Source organism: Xyrauchen texanus, chromosome 46, assembly GCF_025860055.1.
Source record: "Xyrauchen texanus isolate HMW12.3.18 chromosome 46, RBS_HiC_50CHRs, whole genome shotgun sequence".
In the NCBI taxonomy this organism is placed as follows: domain Eukaryota; kingdom Metazoa; phylum Chordata; class Actinopteri; order Cypriniformes; family Catostomidae; genus Xyrauchen; species Xyrauchen texanus.
Window position 1 is genome coordinate 28245844 of NC_068321.1, and position 17569 is coordinate 28263412.

The 17569-nt window shown below is 43.1% G+C and overlaps 1 long non-coding RNA gene across 1 annotated transcript in view; it reads right to left on the reverse strand.

Annotated features, from left to right (window-relative positions):
• Positions 1-8118: 8118 nt before the first annotated feature.
• Positions 8119-17569, reverse strand: part of LOC127638088 (uncharacterized) — a 32212-nt gene continuing 22761 nt past the window's right edge. The window contains exons 2-3 of the long non-coding RNA XR_007969837.1: positions 8718-8778; positions 8119-8475 (exon numbers count right to left, since the gene is read on the reverse strand). This is a non-coding gene — a long non-coding RNA (uncharacterized LOC127638088). The remainder of the gene's footprint in view (positions 8476-8717; positions 8779-17569) is intronic.

Below are 17569 nucleotides of genomic sequence, written 5' to 3' on the forward strand. Positions count from 1 at the left end.
GTAGTACTATGGTGGTAGTGGTATGGTAGTGGTATGGTAGTAGTACTATGGTGGTAGTGGTATGGTAGTGGTATGGTAGTAGTATGGTAGTACTAGTATGGTAGTACTATGGTAGTAGTATGGTGGTAGTAGTATGGTAGTACTATGGTAGTAGTATGGAAGTAGTATGGTAGTACTATGGTAGTACTATGGTGGTAGTAGTATGGTAGTACTATGGTAGTAGTATGGTAATAGTATGGTGGTAGTAGTATGGTAGTACTATGGTGGTAGTAGTATGGTAGTAGTATGGTAGTAGTATGGTGGTAGTAGTATGGTAGTACTATGGTAGTAGTATGGTAGTACTATGGTGGTAGTAGTATGGTAGTACTATGGTAGTAATATGGTAGTAGTATGCTAGTAGTTTGGTAGTAGTACTATGGTAGTATGCCACTGCAAACAGTTTTTGCCACTGTGATGCACATTCAGACACATTGCGCTCCTGTGGTGACTTCTGTCCATCTGTCATGTGACCGCTGATCTCACACCTGCTGTTAAATCTGATTGGCTGTTCACCTGCAGAGACCCCCCCACATCCTCACCATATGACCCTCATCTGATCCTGTAGTATGTACTCACAGATAAAACCAACTGTGTGTAGAAGATAAATAGAGCTGTTGTCTGCATATATGTATACAATTATAATGAATGTCTATATCAATTTACAAACTGTAAATGCAGTCCGGTGTGTTTGATTTGATTTGGACACTGAATACGATGGAATTATAAAATGTTTTGTCACTTTTTGCAATGGATTATATCTACACTCAACTCAATTGAACTTGTGCTGTCCCATCATAAAGAGGTTTATTCTTCCAGTGAACACAGTTCCACAATCTGAACTTCACACTCCTTCAGAACAGAGTCCATTCACAACACAGTCATGCCACATATGAGATAACCACATGCCTGAAATCCTTCAGATATAACAGAGAGAAGAACAGTTTAAACTCACCAGAGAAGATCAGATCTTCTGTACAATCTGAAAACACACCTTCATCATCTCCCCACAGATTCACTGACAGTCATTATATTATACTCCATGTGTTGTGTGGAGATGAGAGAGGTCAATAGAGAATGGTCAGACTGGTTGAACTGATAAAGTATCACATGTATCATTTGTTTCTGATAGTCTCCAGACCCCCACTAGTGCCATCTAATCAGGTGCTGGTGCCACCATCTGTAGAACTTGCTGTAACCGGTGCCAGCACTCTCAAATATTACTCTGGCATCCCATCAGACTTCATTAATCAGCATCCCAAGATCATCACCAAACCAACAGCCACAGGCTTAGAACAGCATGAACATTCTTACAAACTCTACTAATTCAGCACATGTTCAAGTTATTAGATATATTTAGAACTAGGGGGTGGTGGTGGTGTAGTGGTCTAAAGCACATAACTTGTAATCAGGAGGTTGCTGGTTCGATCCCCACAGTCACCACCATTGTGTCCTTGAGTAAGACACTTAACTCCAGGTTGCTCCGGGGGGATTGTCCCTGTAATAAGGGCTCTGTATAATACATTGGTACTCAGAAGGTTGCTGGTTTGATCCCCACAGACACCACCATTGTGTCCTTGAGTAAGACACTTAACTCCAGGTTGATCCAGGGGGATTGTCCCTGTAATAAGTGCTCTGTATAATACATTGGTAATCAGAAGGTTGCTGGTTCGATCCCCACAGTCACCACCATTGTGTCCTTGAGGAAGGCACTTAACTCCAGGTTGCTCCGGGGGGATTGTCCCTGTAATAAGTGCTCTGTATAATACATTGGTACTCAGAAGGTTGCTGGTTCGATCCCCACAGTCACCACCATTGTGTCCTTGAGTAAGACACTTAACTCCATGTTGCTCCGGGGGGATTGTCCCTGTAATAAGTGCTCTGTATAATACATTGGTAATCAGAAGGTTGCTGGTTCGATCCCCACAGTCACCACCATTGTGTCCTTGAGTAAGACACTTAACTCCAGGTTGCTCCGGGGGGATTGTCCCTGTAATAAGTGCTCTGTATAATACATTGGTAATCAGAAGGTTGCTGGTTCGATCCCCACAGTCACCACCATTGTGTCCTTGAGTAAGGCACTTAACTCCAGGTTGCTCCGGGGGGATTGTCCCTGTAATAAGTGCTCTGTATAATACATTGGTACTCAGAAGGTTGCTGGTTCGATCCCCACAGTCACCACCATTGTGTCCTTGAGTAAGACACTTAACTCCATGTTGCTCCGGGGGGATTGTCCCTGTAATAAGTGCTCTGTATAATACATTGGTAATCAGAAGGTTGCTGGTTTGATCCCCACAGTCACCACCATTGTGTCCTTGAGTAAGACACTTAACTCCATGTTGCTCCGGGGGGATTGTCCCTGTAATAAGTGCTCTGTATAATACATTGGTAATCAGAAGGTTGCTGGTTCGATCCCCACAGTCACCACCATTGTGTCCTTGAGTAAGACACTTAACTCCATGTTGCTCCGGGGGGATTGTCCCTGTAATAAGTGCACTGTAAGTCGCTTTGGATAAAAGCATCTGCCAAATGCATAAATGTAAATGTAAATGTAAATATTTATAACACACACACACACACACACACTCTCACAAACACACACACACTCACAAACACACACTCGCTCGCTCTCTCTCACACACACACACACATGCATACACACACTCACACACACACACACACACACACACACACACACACACACAGAGCTCCGCCCCTCACAGCAGGATTAAATCAATCTTTTGTCTTCGGCTCAATGGACGTTAAACATTTCCTACTTTCATGTGCACAATACTAAAACTACAGCAGACATTTACAGAAACTTTATTTATTTGTTTGTTTGTTTGTTTGTTATTGTATTATTGACTACTGAGTTTGTGCTATTTATAACGGTCTAAAAATTGCAAAATATCCACCTGTGAAAATTGTGGATTGAAATATAAAATCTTGCCCAAAGCTGTGCAGCAGAATCACAACGTGTTTAAAAGAATTAAATAATTCACATTTTTTATTATAATTTAAAATGGTTAAAATGGACACATGGAACGGTTTCAGCACACACGTGTCGGCTGAACGTCAGAGCTCAAGAGAAAAGAACATGACAGATCTTCCCATTGACTGACATTATTTCCCAAAGCATGCAAAATTCAACCCAAAACAAAATATGCTTCAAAATGTAGATTTTTATAATCATTGGCTCCATAAAAACACGAGAGTCTCTGACGGATAATCCGTTTTTATTTGATAGTTTGAATGAAAGATAAATGAGTTCTGCAGAGCGAGTGTTTGACACATGAGTTAGGGTTAGGAAGAGTGATGTGTGTGAAAGTCTCTTATATGATCCCAGCTCCTGACAAAAGAGGGCGACCCCCTTTTCAAAGCGTCTCTATTCTCTCCGTGTGGAGCGTTTGACAAAAGACCTCGACCCGAAACATAATCCAGCTCAAAGTGTTTCTTTAGACAATCCCAAACCAAACCATTCATTTCAGCGTTTATTCCTTTCATCACATTCCCAGTGGGGCAGAAGTTCACACACACTTTGTCAGTATTTGGTGGCATTTGCCTTTAAATTGGGTCAAATGTTTTGGGTTTCCTTCCACAAGTGTCTCACAATCAGTTGCTGGAATTTTGTCCCGTTCCTCCAGACAGAACTGGTGTAACTGAGTCGGGTTTGTTCTGTGGGATTGAGGTCAGGACTTTGTGATGCCGCTCCAATACCTCGACTTTATCATCCTTGAGCCCTTGTGCCACAACTCTGGAGGTGTGCTTGGGGTCATTGTCCATTTGTGACGAGCTTTAACTTCCTGTCTGATGTCTTGAGATGTTGCTTCAATATATCCACATAATGTTCCTTCCTCATGATGTCATCATCTATTTAGTGAAGTGCACCAGTCCCTCCTGCAGCACCCCCACAACATGATGCTGCACCCCCATGCTTCACAGTTGGGATGCTGTTCTTCACCCTTTTCCCTCCAAACATAACGATGGTCATTATGGACAAACAGGTCAATAGTGTTTCATCAGACCAGAGGACATTTCCCCTAAAGTCAGATCTTTGTCCCCATGTGCACTTGCAAACTGTAGTCTGGCTTGTTTATGGTGGTTTTGGAGCAGCGGCTTCTTCCTTGCTGAGCCTTTCAGGTGATGTCCATATAGGACTGGTTTTGCTGTGGATCTAGATACTCGTCCACCTGTTTCCTCCAGCATCTTCACAAGGTCCTTTGCTGTTGTTCTGGGATTGATTTGCACTTTTCACACAAACTACGTTCATCTCTAGGAGACAGAATGCGTCTCCTTCCTGAGCGGTGTGATGACTGTGTGGTCACATGGTGTTTATACTTGTGTACTATTGTTTGTACAGATGAACGTGGCACCTTCAGGAGTTTGGAAATTGCTCCCAAGGATGATCCAGACTTGTGGAGGTCCACAATTTAGTTTCTGAGGTTTTGGCTGATTTATTTAGATTCTCCCATGATGCCAAGCAAAGAGACACTGAGTCTGAAGGTCTTAAAATACATCCACAGGTACACCTCCAATCAGAAGCTAATCGGCTAATTGTCTAAAGTCTTGACATCATTTTCTGGAATTCTCCAAGCTGCTTAAAGGCACAGTTAACTTAGTGTATGTAACTTCTGACACACTGGAATTGTGATTATAGTCAATTAAAAGTGACACAATCGGTCTGTAAACCATTGCTGGAATAATTACCCGTGTCATGCACAAAGTAGATTACGACTTAAAAAAGGAGTTTTAATGACTTCAGCTTAAGTGTATGTAAACTTCTGACTTCAACTGTATATTCTGTATATGACATCATGATAACTGATGTGGGGGAAAGGTTGTTTTGCACTTCTTTTACATTTCTAATCAATAGAATTCACATTTGACATGTAATGATAGAAAATTACAAATTCATATTGTGCATTTTCAACATGTTTTTCACATTTATTTTGGTATTTCTTTATAGTAAACTCTATATTAACTTATATTAAAGAGATTATGCACAATGCAATACATTTCTGTAATGAATTATACATCAGGACTCAAACATAAAATCTATGAGCCATTGGCTAAAATGATATATTCAGGAGCTAAATTGCTGTTTTTACATTTACATTTATGCATTTGGCAGATGCTTTTATCCAAAGCAACTTACAGAGCACTTATTACAGGGACAATCCCCCCGGAGCAACCTGGAGTTAAGTGTCTTACTCAAGGACACAATGGTGGTGACTGTAGGGATCAAACCAGCAACCTCCTGATTACCAATGTTTTATACAGAGCACTTATTACAGGGACAATCCCCCCGGAGCAACCTGGAGTTAAGTGTCTTACTCAAGGACACAATGGTGGTGACTGTGGGGATCGAACCAGCAACCTTCTGATTACCAATGTATTATACAGTGCACTTATTACAGGGACAATCCCCCCGGAGCAACCTGGAGTTAAGTGCCTTACTCAAGGACACAATGGTGGTGACTGTGGGGATCAAACCAGCAACCTTCTGATTACCAATGTATTATACAGAGCCCATATTACAGGGACAATCCCCGGAGCAACCTGGAGTTAAGTGTCTTACTCAAGGACACAATGGTGGTGACTGTGGGGATCAAACCAGCAACCTTCTGAGTACCAATGTATTATACAGAGCACTTATTACAGGGACAATCCCCGGAGCAACCTGAAGTTAAGTGCCTTACTCAAGGACACAATGGTGGTGACTGTGGGGATTGAACCAGCAACCTTCTGATTACCAATGTATTATACAGAGCACTTATTACAGGGACAATCCCCGGAACAACCTGGAGTTAAGTGCCTTACTCAAGGACACAATGGTGGTGACTGTGGGGATCAAACCAGCAACCTTCTGATTACCAATATATTATACAGAGCACTTATTGCAGGGACAATCCCCGGAGCAACCTGGAGTTAAGTGCCTTACTGAAGGACACAATGGTGGTGACTGTGGGGATCAAACCAGCAACCATCTGATTACCAATGTATTATACAGAGCATTTATTACAGGGACAATCCCCGAGCAACATGGAGTTAAGTGTCTTACTCAAGGACACAATGGTGGTGACTGTGGGGATCAAACCAGCAACCTTCTGAGTACCAATGTATTATGCAGAGCACTTATTACAGGGACAATCCCCGGAGCAACATGGAGTTAAGTGTCTTACTCAAGGACACAATGGTGGTGACTGTGGGGATCAAACCAGCAACCTTCTGAGTACCAATGTATTATGCAGAGCACTTATTACAGGGACAATCCCCCCGGAGCAACCTGGAGTTAAGTGTCTTACTCAAGGACACAATGGTGGTGACTGTGGGGATCAAACCAGCAACCTTCTGAGTACCAATGTATTATGCAGAGCACTTATTACAGGGACAATCCCCCCGGAGCAACCTGGAGTTAAGTGTCTTACTCAAGGACACAATGGTGGTGACTGTGGGGATCGAACCAGCAACCTTCTGATTACCAATGTATTATACAGTGCACTTATTACAGGGACAATCCCCCCGGAGCAACCTGGAGTTAAGTGCCTTACTCAAGGACACAATGGTGGTGACTGTGGGGATCAAACCAGCAACCTTCTGATTACCAATGTATTATACAGAGCCCATATTACAGGGACAATCCCCGGAGCAACCTGGAGTTAAGTGTCTTACTCAAGGACACAATGGTGGTGACTGTGGGGATCAAACCAGCAACCTTCTGAGTACCAATGTATTATACAGAGCACTTATTACAGGGACAATCCCCGGAGCAACCTGAAGTTAAGTGCCTTACTCAAGGACACAATGGTGGTGACTGTGGGGATTGAACCAGCAACCTTCTGATTACCAATGTATTATACAGAGCACTTATTACAGGGACAATCCCCCCCGGAACAACCTGGAGTTAAGTGCCTTACTCAAGGACACAATGGTGGTGACTGTGGGGATCAAACCAGCAACCTTCTGATTACCAATATATTATACAGAGCACTTATTGCAGGGACAATCCCCCCCGGAGCAACCTGGAGTTAAGTGCCTTACTGAAGGACACAATGGTGGTGACTGTGGGGATCAAACCAGCAACCATCTGATTACCAATGTATTATACAGAGCATTTATTACAGGGACAATCCCCCCGGAGCAACATGGAGTTAAGTGTCTTACTCAAGGACACAATGGTGGTGACTGTGGGGATCAAACCAGCAACCTTCTGAGTACCAATGTATTATGCAGAGCACTTATTACAGGGACAATCCCCCCGGAGCAACATGGAGTTAAGTGTCTTACTCAAGGACACAATGGTGGTGACTGTGGGGATCAAACCAGCAACCTTCTGAGTACCAATGTATTATGCAGAGCACTTATTACAGGGACAATCCCCCCGGAGCAACCTGGAGTTAAGTGTCTTACTCAAGGACACAATGGTGGTGACTGTGGGGATCAAACCAGCAACCTTCTGAGTACCAATGTATTATGCAGAGCACTTATTACAGGGACAATCCCCCCGGAGCAACCTGGAGTTAAGTGCCTTACTCAAGGACACAATGGTGGTGACTGTGGGGATCAAACCAGCAACCTTCTGATTACCAATGTATTATACAGTGCACTTATTACAGGGACAATCCCCCCGGAGCAACCTGGAGTTAAGTGCCTTACTCAAGGACACAATGGTGGTGACTGTGGGGATCAAACCAGCAACCTTCTGATTACCAATGTATTATACAGAGCACTTATTACAGGGACAATCCCCGGAGCAACCTGGAGTTAAGTGTCTTACTCAAGGACACAATGGTGGTGACTGTGGGGATCAAACCAGCAACCTTCTGATTACCAATGTATTATACAGAGCACTTATTACAGGGACAATCCCCCCCCGGAGCAACCTGGAGTTAAGTGTCTTACTCAAGGACACAATGGTGGTGACTGTGGGGATCAAACCAGCAACCTTCTGAGTACCAATGTATTATACAGAGCACTTATTACAGGGACAATCCCCCCCGGAGCAACCTGGAGTTAAGTGTCTTACTCAAGGACACAATGGTGGTGACTGTGGGGATCGAACCAGCAACCTTCTGATTACCAATGTATTATACAGAGCACTTATTACAGGGACAATCCCCCCGGAGCAACATGGAGTTAAGTGTCTTACTCAAGGACACAATGGTGGTGACTGTGGGGATCAAACCAGCAACCTTCTGAGTACCAATGTATTATACAGAGCACTTATTACAGGGACAATCCCCCCCGGAGCAACCTGGAGTTAAGTGTCTTACTCAAGGACACAATGGTGGTGACTGTGGGGATCAAACCAGCAACCTTCTGATTACCAATGTATTATACAGAGCACTTATTACAGGGACAATCCCCCCGGAGCAACCTGGAGTTAAGTGCCTTACTCAAGGACACAATGGTGGTGACTGTGGGGATCAAACCAGCAACCTTCTGAGTACCAATGTATTATACAGTGCACTTATTACAGGGACAATCCCCGGAGCAACCTGGAGTTAAGTGTCTTACTCAAGGACACAATGGTGGTGACTGTGGGGATCAAACCAGCAACCTTCTGAGTACCAATGTATTATACAGAGCACTTATTACAGGGACAATCCCCGGAGCAACCTGGAGTTAAGTGTCTTACTCAAGGACACAATGGTGGTGACTGTGGGGATCAAACCAGCAACCTTCTGATTACCAATGTATTATACAGAGCACTTATTACAGGGACAATCCCCCCGGAGCAACCTGGAGTTAAGTGTCTTACTCAAGGACACAATGGTGGTGACTCTGGGGATCAAACCAGCAACCTTCTGAGTACCAATGTATTATACAGAGCACTTATTACAGGGACAATCCCCCCGGAGCAACCTGGAGTTAAGTGTCTTACTCAAGGACACAAGGGTGGTGACTGTGGGGATCAAACCAGCAACCTTCTGAGTACCAATGTATTATACAGAGCACTTATTACAGGGACAATCCCCCCGGAGCAACCTGGAGTTAAGTGTCTTACTCAAGGACACAATGGTGGTGACTGTGGGGATCGAACCAGCAACCTTCTGAGTACCAATGTATTATACAGAGCACTTATTACAGGGACAATCCCCCCGGAGCAACCTGGAGTTAAGTGCCTTACTCAAGGACACAAGGGTGGTGACTGTGGGGATCAAACCAGCAACCTTCTGAGTACCAATGTATTATACAGAGCACTTATTACAGGGACAATCCCCCCGGAGCAACCTGGAGTTAAGTGTCTTACTCAAGGACACAAGGGTGGTGACTGTGGGGATCAAACCAGCAACCTTCTGAGTACCAATGTATTATACAGAGCACTTATTACAGGGACAATCCCCCCGGAGCAACCTGGAGTTAAGTGTCTTACTCAAGGACACAAGGGTGGTGACTGTGGGGATCAAACCAGCAACCTTCTGAGTACCAATGTATTATACAGAGCACTTATTACAGGGACAATCCCCCCGGAGCAACCTGGAGTTAAGTGTCTTACTCAAGGACACAAGGGTGGTGACTGTGGGGATCAAACCAGCAACCTTCTGAGTACCAATGTATTATACAGAGCACTTATTACAGGGACAATCCCCCCGGAGCAACCTGGAGTTAAGTGTCTTACTCAAGGACACAATGGTGGTGACTGTGAGGATCAAACCAGCAACCTTCTGATTACCAGTTATGTGCTTAGACCACTACACCACCACTCCATTTTTAGTTGCCAAATAACAGATTTGCTCAATTTAGATGGTTGTTCAGACTAGACAAAGACAGACAGATGATAACTGGTTAATAATCTGAATTAAAATACATAAATAAATATGAGATATATATACGGGTCGGCCCAGACACAGATACAGTTTATTCTGCAACCAACAACATCAACAATAACCAGAATAAACAAGATTTGGTATATAAATATAAACAAGCCTAAAATACAGCCTCTTATTCAGAAATAAGCACTCTTACAATCATGTACAATGTATAAGGCAAGAATACAAACACAAAGAACTCTCGACTGTTGCCAACGGCGACTAGATCTTAAAATATCGTCACTGTAAATAAACCATCAGTTTCTGTGATGGCACGTGTGAGACTGATGTGCAGATGCTTTTAATGTAGCCAGTCGTTTGCATCGCTGCGTCTTTAATGTCTCAAACTGTGCTGTGGACCCCTCTCAAGTGTACCTCAAGTGCCCTACGGAGGGGGCCAGAATTACCCCTCAACATAAAAGCAGCGCCCCGGACCACCACAGACCACAGAAACCATGTGCATGTCCACAAAACACCATCATTCAACGCTGGGACGCCGCTGTGGAACGTCAGCTGTCCGTTCACTCATTCAGCATCAACGTCATCAATGAAGCCTGTAATCGAATGTGTTTATTTGTTTACAGAGTGAAAGTGACACACATCTCCAATCAAACCTTTATTACTGCCGCCAGAGTTTTGTACAGTCACAGTGGAGAGTCTAACCCGATATGAGTTCTCATTACTCTACATGACAGTATTGTGCGGATCAAGCCGTGACAAACCTGAGACACATTCTCCATTAAAACACAAAGTCATGAAATGAATCACAATCCTGTGGGATTAAATGCAGCGGCCCAGAACAATGGCGTCGGTCTGAAGAGATATTTACAAGATTTACTACCCAAATCTCATGGCGAGGTCGACCTGCCCCCATTCTACATCCAAACAGAACACACACACAGAAGAATGGGACGTGTGAGGACCGAACGTGAGATCTGAAATGGGCGAGAGACACTGAAAGAGTGTCTGTGATTGTGGTGTCTCACTTCGGCTGTATCGTATTTCATACATGCAGCATTCACACAGCGGGTTTATTAATGAAGCCATATGTTCATGAGCTCAAACGCATCTGAGGTGTCGTGTTCTTTCATGTTAGCGTCAGAGATTCACACACTGATGTCACGGGACGCCGACAAGCCAAGACGGATCCTGACCGTAAACAGGAATATCTTGCAGCATCGAGAGTCAAATACAATGAGAACGCCCTCCTGGAGAGGTATTAATGTAAACACGATTATCTATGTATAAAGGGAACATTAACAGCGGGACAGCATTTGTGGGGTAATGTTGACTACCGTCGTTCCTCCTTTTCTTTATTAAAAGCACAAGTGTGAGACACTTACAATGGAAGTCAATGGGGTTTAATCTGTAAACATTCAAATACTGTTTCTTGGGGGTTCTGTGTATCTCAGCGAGTATTGATACTGACTATCACCGCTAGAGTCGCTAGTTTGAATTCAGGGCATGCTGAGTGACTCCAGTCAGGTCTCCTTAGCAACAAAATTGGGCCAGTTGCTAGGGAGGGTAGAGTCACATGGGGTAACCAAATTGGGCCGGTTGCTAGGGAGGGTAGAGTCACATGGGCTAACCAAATTGGCCCGGTTGCTAGGGAGGGTAGAGTCACATGGGCTAACCAAATTGGCCCGGTTGCTAGGGAGGGTAGAGTCACATGGGATAACCAAATTGGCCCGGTTGCTAGGGAGGGTAGAGTCACATGGGCTAACCAAATTGGCCCGGTTGCTAGGGAGGGTAGAGTCACATGGGGTAACCAAATTGGCCCGGTTGCTAAGGAGGGTAGAGTCACATGGGGTAAACAAATTGGGCCGGTTGCTACAAAAACAGAAGTGCAAAAATGTTTTAGAAGCATAAAATAAAGTTTTTCATGTTTTCATATTTAGTTATTTCTTGTATCTTGGACCGTCTGTCTTAAAACCGTCGGCTGTGAAGTGTTCAGCAGATCCAGAGTTTTATTTATTGTTAAACAGTGAAAGTTCAGCGTTCCTAATGTTCTCAAATATATGTGAAGAGAGACTGATTGAAGTTGTCACTGGTGATGTTGAGTCTGTGTCCCAGCACACCTGTACCTGATGACATCATCACCTCTATTAATAGAGCGGCAGACACGCGTCTCACCCGCTCAACAACTGAACAAATGGTGTTTTTAACCAGTTCAGAGGGATGAATCGTTCATTTGACTCTTAATTAAAAGCTTTATTGATGTGTCAGATCAGTTTTTCATCTCTAATGCAGAATGATGACAATCCAACAGTGTCGGTCTGTATTTTGGTAGATCTCTGATTGATTGTAGGTCAGCACATGTGTATGTATGTTTCAGCGGTAAAAGCTTCACGTTACTGATCAAACAGCCGTTATGTTCATCAGGTTCATGGCACAGACCTTTCTGGGTCTCAAATATGGATCCGCTCGCTGGTCATGTGATGTTTAACAGAATAAACCCAATATACTTTATGACTGCCAGTCCAGTGTGTTTTATATTTGTGTAATTATATTTTCCCAGTTAAAGATACTGTCACTACACATCAGGGCTTTTCCATGGTGCTCAATTAACCCTCCAAATGTGAATAAAAAGGCAATTAAATCTAATGTACTGCTACAAAATGCCCAAATGAATGTCAATATAACGCAGAACCTCCATGTAAGAAGATCATTGAAAGCTTGAGAGTGTTTGTAAACAGCTGTTGTTCTGGTTTCAGCACTTCTCGTGCCGCCGGCAGGAGCGTCACACACATCATTCACATGTGTTCTGTCAGAGTTTACACACACACTTCATCCCGGCAGCACTTCCTGTGCACAAATCTGCATATTCATAGAAAGCCATTGAGCTGCAGAACGTGTGAATATGTCTGACACATTAACATGAAGAACGAGTGCTTGAGTTTAATGAAGAGGAGCAGACAGATGTGCAGCTGCTGTTACACACATCTAAACTCTCTACTGTCAACATTTAATACACACCCATAGAGACTGAGCAGTGTGTGTGTGTGTGTGTGTGTGTGTGTGTGTGTGTGTGTAAAATATCGACAGTCCCTCACATGTGTATGCGCTGGGGGAATCCCAGAGTTTTATGTAAGAGGAAAACCCCAATATTAATGCGCAATTCTGCTGCAGGTTGCGATAGAAAATTAAGGAAACAAACACACTAACAACTCTGTAATAACTGGAAATAAAGTGAAGCAACAGGGAATAAAATAGTGACGTCTTCCTCAGATACCATGTTTTTTATTTACATAAGAGTTGCGAGGAATTTCATTGCCAAGGAGAAAGCTGCATACTGATCGAGCCGCATGTATACAGGATTAAGAGAATGCTGCTTATACAGCGCATGTAAATGGGAATGCTACATTCTTGCAATTACCCTGTGATGAGGAGGGTGTGGCTGGGCCGAGAGGATGCACGCCCCGGCGCCGAGTTGCCCAATCAGTGGGAGAGAGATAAGAGGAGCCGGGGATGCCAGAGAGTCAGAGAGAGTGTGTGTGTGTGTGCACCATTGTTTATGTTGAAAAAATCTTCATCAGTGTTTTATTAAAAATTCTTGTGATTGTTAATTTGAGTTCCCACTTACTATTTTCGAATAAGCACCAGGACTGGAGGCAGACACGCATCAGACAGCCCATCCGCCAGCAGACTTTACCATCCGCCAGGAGGCGGAGGAGCCGTTACCATCCGCCAGGAGGCGGAGGAGCCGTTACCATCCGCCAGGAGGCGGAGGAGCCTTTACCATCCGCCAGGAGGCGGAGGAGCCTTTACCATCCTCCAGGAGGCGGAGGAGCCGTTACCATCCGCCAGGAGGCGGAGGAGCCGTTACCATCCGCCAGGAGGTTGAGGAGCCGTTGCCGCCACCAGAGGACGGAGGACCCCTGCCATCCGTCAGGGGACAGAGTAGCTGCTGCTGTCCGCCAGGAGGCAAAATCCAGTGCCATCGCCAAGGGCGTGTAAGGGACAGTCTTCACATGGTGCCAAAACCTAATGCTAAAAGGGTGTGTAAGGGATCGTCTAACATCTTCAACCAGCATCACCATAGCAACAAATATCTGGCTATAGACATTAGGCTGATGTATTGGTGGATCATGGATGACTAGCAATCAAAAAAGTGGGTAGCAGTGGGCAAAAGGTTGAGAAACCCTGCCCTATTCCATTGACATACTGTTTAAGTATACTATTTAGTAGGGAAGTATACATATTTTGAACATCGTAAAATGTATGCTAAGCATTTAAAATAAAATTAAAACGAGTGAACACAGAGTGAACAAACATCTGCTTCAGAATGACAAAACAATCACATTAACCCTTCTCAACATCAAAGAATCATGGGAGAGTTGAGCGAGTTTGATCGGTCACTAGTGCGAGACGTTCATCTGGCGGCATCTCCTGATTAATGAGGGAGCCTGAGGGTCAACAGAGACTAATCAGGTTTAAATGAAGCGGGTAAAGGAACCGGCTGGACAAACTAACCTCATGTGAGTTAACTAACTGACGTCAAGGGGTTTACAGGTCGAGTGGTCTTATTAGGAGTCTTGTTAACCCTTTACAGACTGTTGAAAGCGTTCTGCTGTCAGTAAACACTGAACGTCTGATGGCTGTTATCTGTGCATTATACACTCATCACACTGTATAGTATATCACTTTATGACATTACTACAGTACAGAATGCTGAATCAGTCAATAAATATGCTTAAATCCACCACACAATTCCAAACATGAACACCACGAATACAGACTATATTATTTTGTATGGGTTGTGGACAAATAAGGTCGTCAAAGGTGATAAAATGAAATATAGTTTAAAACATGTAACTTTGAGTCCATGAGGTTTCACACATTTTTGAAAAACATTTTTAATAAAATAAATGGATTTTAATGACTTTCCAAATGTTGTCATGTGGTGTATTTTTCTAAAATGTTTTCAAGGTAAAAAATATTTTGAATTAAAATGATCAAGATGTTTTCTTAGAGTTACTCCATTTCACCTAAATATGTCAAAATATCTGAAACTTCACACAGTCGAGCGGTTCCTCTCTGTGTTATGGGGTTAATGGGGTTTGTGTCACATGACAGAATGTTGCTTACACCACCTGACTTTGATTTGATGGACACATTGTTTTCAAATATTAACCCATTTTATGCAAAAAATAAATGTAACCTTGTATCTTATTTTCTGATTTGACATTATCTCTGTGTGTTAATAAGGCGGCTCTGAAAAACTGCTTTTGTGTTGATACGACAAAGCGATCAAAAGTTACAACATCACAAATATAATGTATCATAGTGTCCAAAAACATCTCCAAACAAATAAAAGATAATAATTGTACATAAGAACTAATTACACATGCAAACACAACAATGACTAAAGGTTTGCATAGCATGCAGACATGATTTTAGTCATGAGATTTCACAGAATGAGTTTCATTCTGTGTCATTTGAGTCATCATTGAGTCTGTGTCGTGTATTTGGCGCCATCTCCTGGTGGTCATATGTAACAGTCACCCATCACATGTCTCTCTGCCCAAATATGGATGATTTTTGCCCCGATCTAAACCCAATCCGATTGGTTTAGTGTTCTATGATGCTACATGTCATATAATCCAAAAAAGCGAATGTGTTTTCAGCCAGATAGCCAGATGCTGTGTGTATATTTTGCATATTGTCCTTCGTGTCAATTATCTAATGTTTTGTTATTAGATAATTATAATGTAATGTTCTGTTTATTTTTTGTGAAGTTATAAGCAATTTAGCAACACCTGTTCACATAAATCATAATTGTCAAAGACATATATTTAGCTGTTACTCGCTGTATTTGTATCTGTGAGTAAAACACATAATCTGGTTGTATTTTACTCTTCAAGATCTTTCCAACAACATATGACACATGAATATTTGATCAGTTTGCAATAATATGAACAGTGCAAAATTATTAATCAATTATTAAAACGTAACACTTCTGATTTATCTGCAGATTTTAAAGCACTTGTTCAGTTTTGCTCATAATATCTACATGCATTGGAAAATATTTGGACAATGATTTGAACATGTTCATCATTGTAGAGGTGTATTCAAGCCATTGTTCTGTGTAAATAAATAATAACTTGATAGATCTGGACAACAACAAAATGTGACATCACTGACACTAATGTTACATTATCTGAATGATTAAATACATCACTAATATTCATTTTCTTTGCAGAGAGAGGTATATTCAGAATAACATCAGGGTGAAAGATCAATTAATAGTCCATTTGTGATTATCAGAATCGACCAATAAGTGTGCCCGATTGGCTGATCAATAAGACGTCATTCCAGAATCTAGCGAATCTATGGCAATAGAAAATAAAAGCTTTCTGGTGAAATAAAGTTACTTAAGAGAGCTGTAACGTATAAACAGCTGATCAATATCTTCCACATCAGTAGAGAAGTCCAGAAAATCTCCTATTTTACTCCAAAACCAAAAGAAACTAATAAGAAATGATCTTGTGCCTATAGAAAATGAAGCTTTCTGACCTCTGTTGGACAGATTGACCGTTCATTTTAACACAGAAGAGTCTGAATGTGGTCATGAGCCACCATTGAGTGAGCACCAGCAGCATTCCTGAAATATCCAGAGCATCTTTCATTAAAGATCTTCTGCCCTTCACCTTCTAAACGTCAAGAGTCACTCTGATTCCTCTTCACGCTTAATAACGTCCAGCCTGACCAATCAACACGAGTGAAACACAATGCCCGGCAGACTCCACCAATCACCAATGAACAGGACGTACAAACCCCCCCAAATCGTCCAGTGGAGAGGTGGAAACATCATCGCCGGAACTCATCGTTCTTCCTCATGATTAACAGCCTGTACTGTTCTGTCTTGTGTTGGGTCAGTGTCTGGTTTATGGCATGCTGAAAACTCATTGTCCTCTTGATGGAGAGTGAAATCAGGCCGAGACATTGACCGTGATCAACCGTGATCGACAGTGCACGTCTGATATTCTCCATTAAACCCCTCAGTCCGAACAACAGAGCCCAGAGCCTGTGATCCCAGCAGGACGAGTAATCAACCGCCAGTGCAACGAGAAGAGAGCCAAACCAGCGCCGTCATCGTTACTGACCCTCAGTTAGACTCGCCGACACTCAACAACACATACACGTACTCTGAAATCATGCTTTAGAATACTTACAATGAAATATTCACATTTAAGGCATTATTAGACTCTCTAATCATATTATTTTTATTTGTGATGTTTCTGTATATTGGTTGAAGGACATCAGATTCGTTTTATTTTTTGGGGGGGTGTATGAGGGGCGGGATTTTGTCTGTAGTGACTCACCTCAATCCGGGTGGCGGGGGGACAAATCTCAGTTGCCTCCGCGTCTGAGACCGTCAATCCGCGCATCTTATCACGTGACTTGTTGAGCGTGTTACCATGGAGACGTAGCGCATGTAGAGGCTTCACACTATTCTCCACGACATCCACGCACAACTCGCCACACGCCCCACCGAGAGCGAGAACCACATTATAGTGACCACGAGGAGGTTACCCCATGTGACTCTACCCTCCCTAGCAACCGGGACAATTTGGTTACCCCATGTGACTCTACCCTCCCTAGCAACCGGGACAATTTGGTTACCCCATGTGACTCTACCCTCCCTAGCAACCGGGACAATTTGGTTACCCCATGTGACTCTACCCTCCCTAGCAACCGGGCCAATTTGGTTGCTAAGG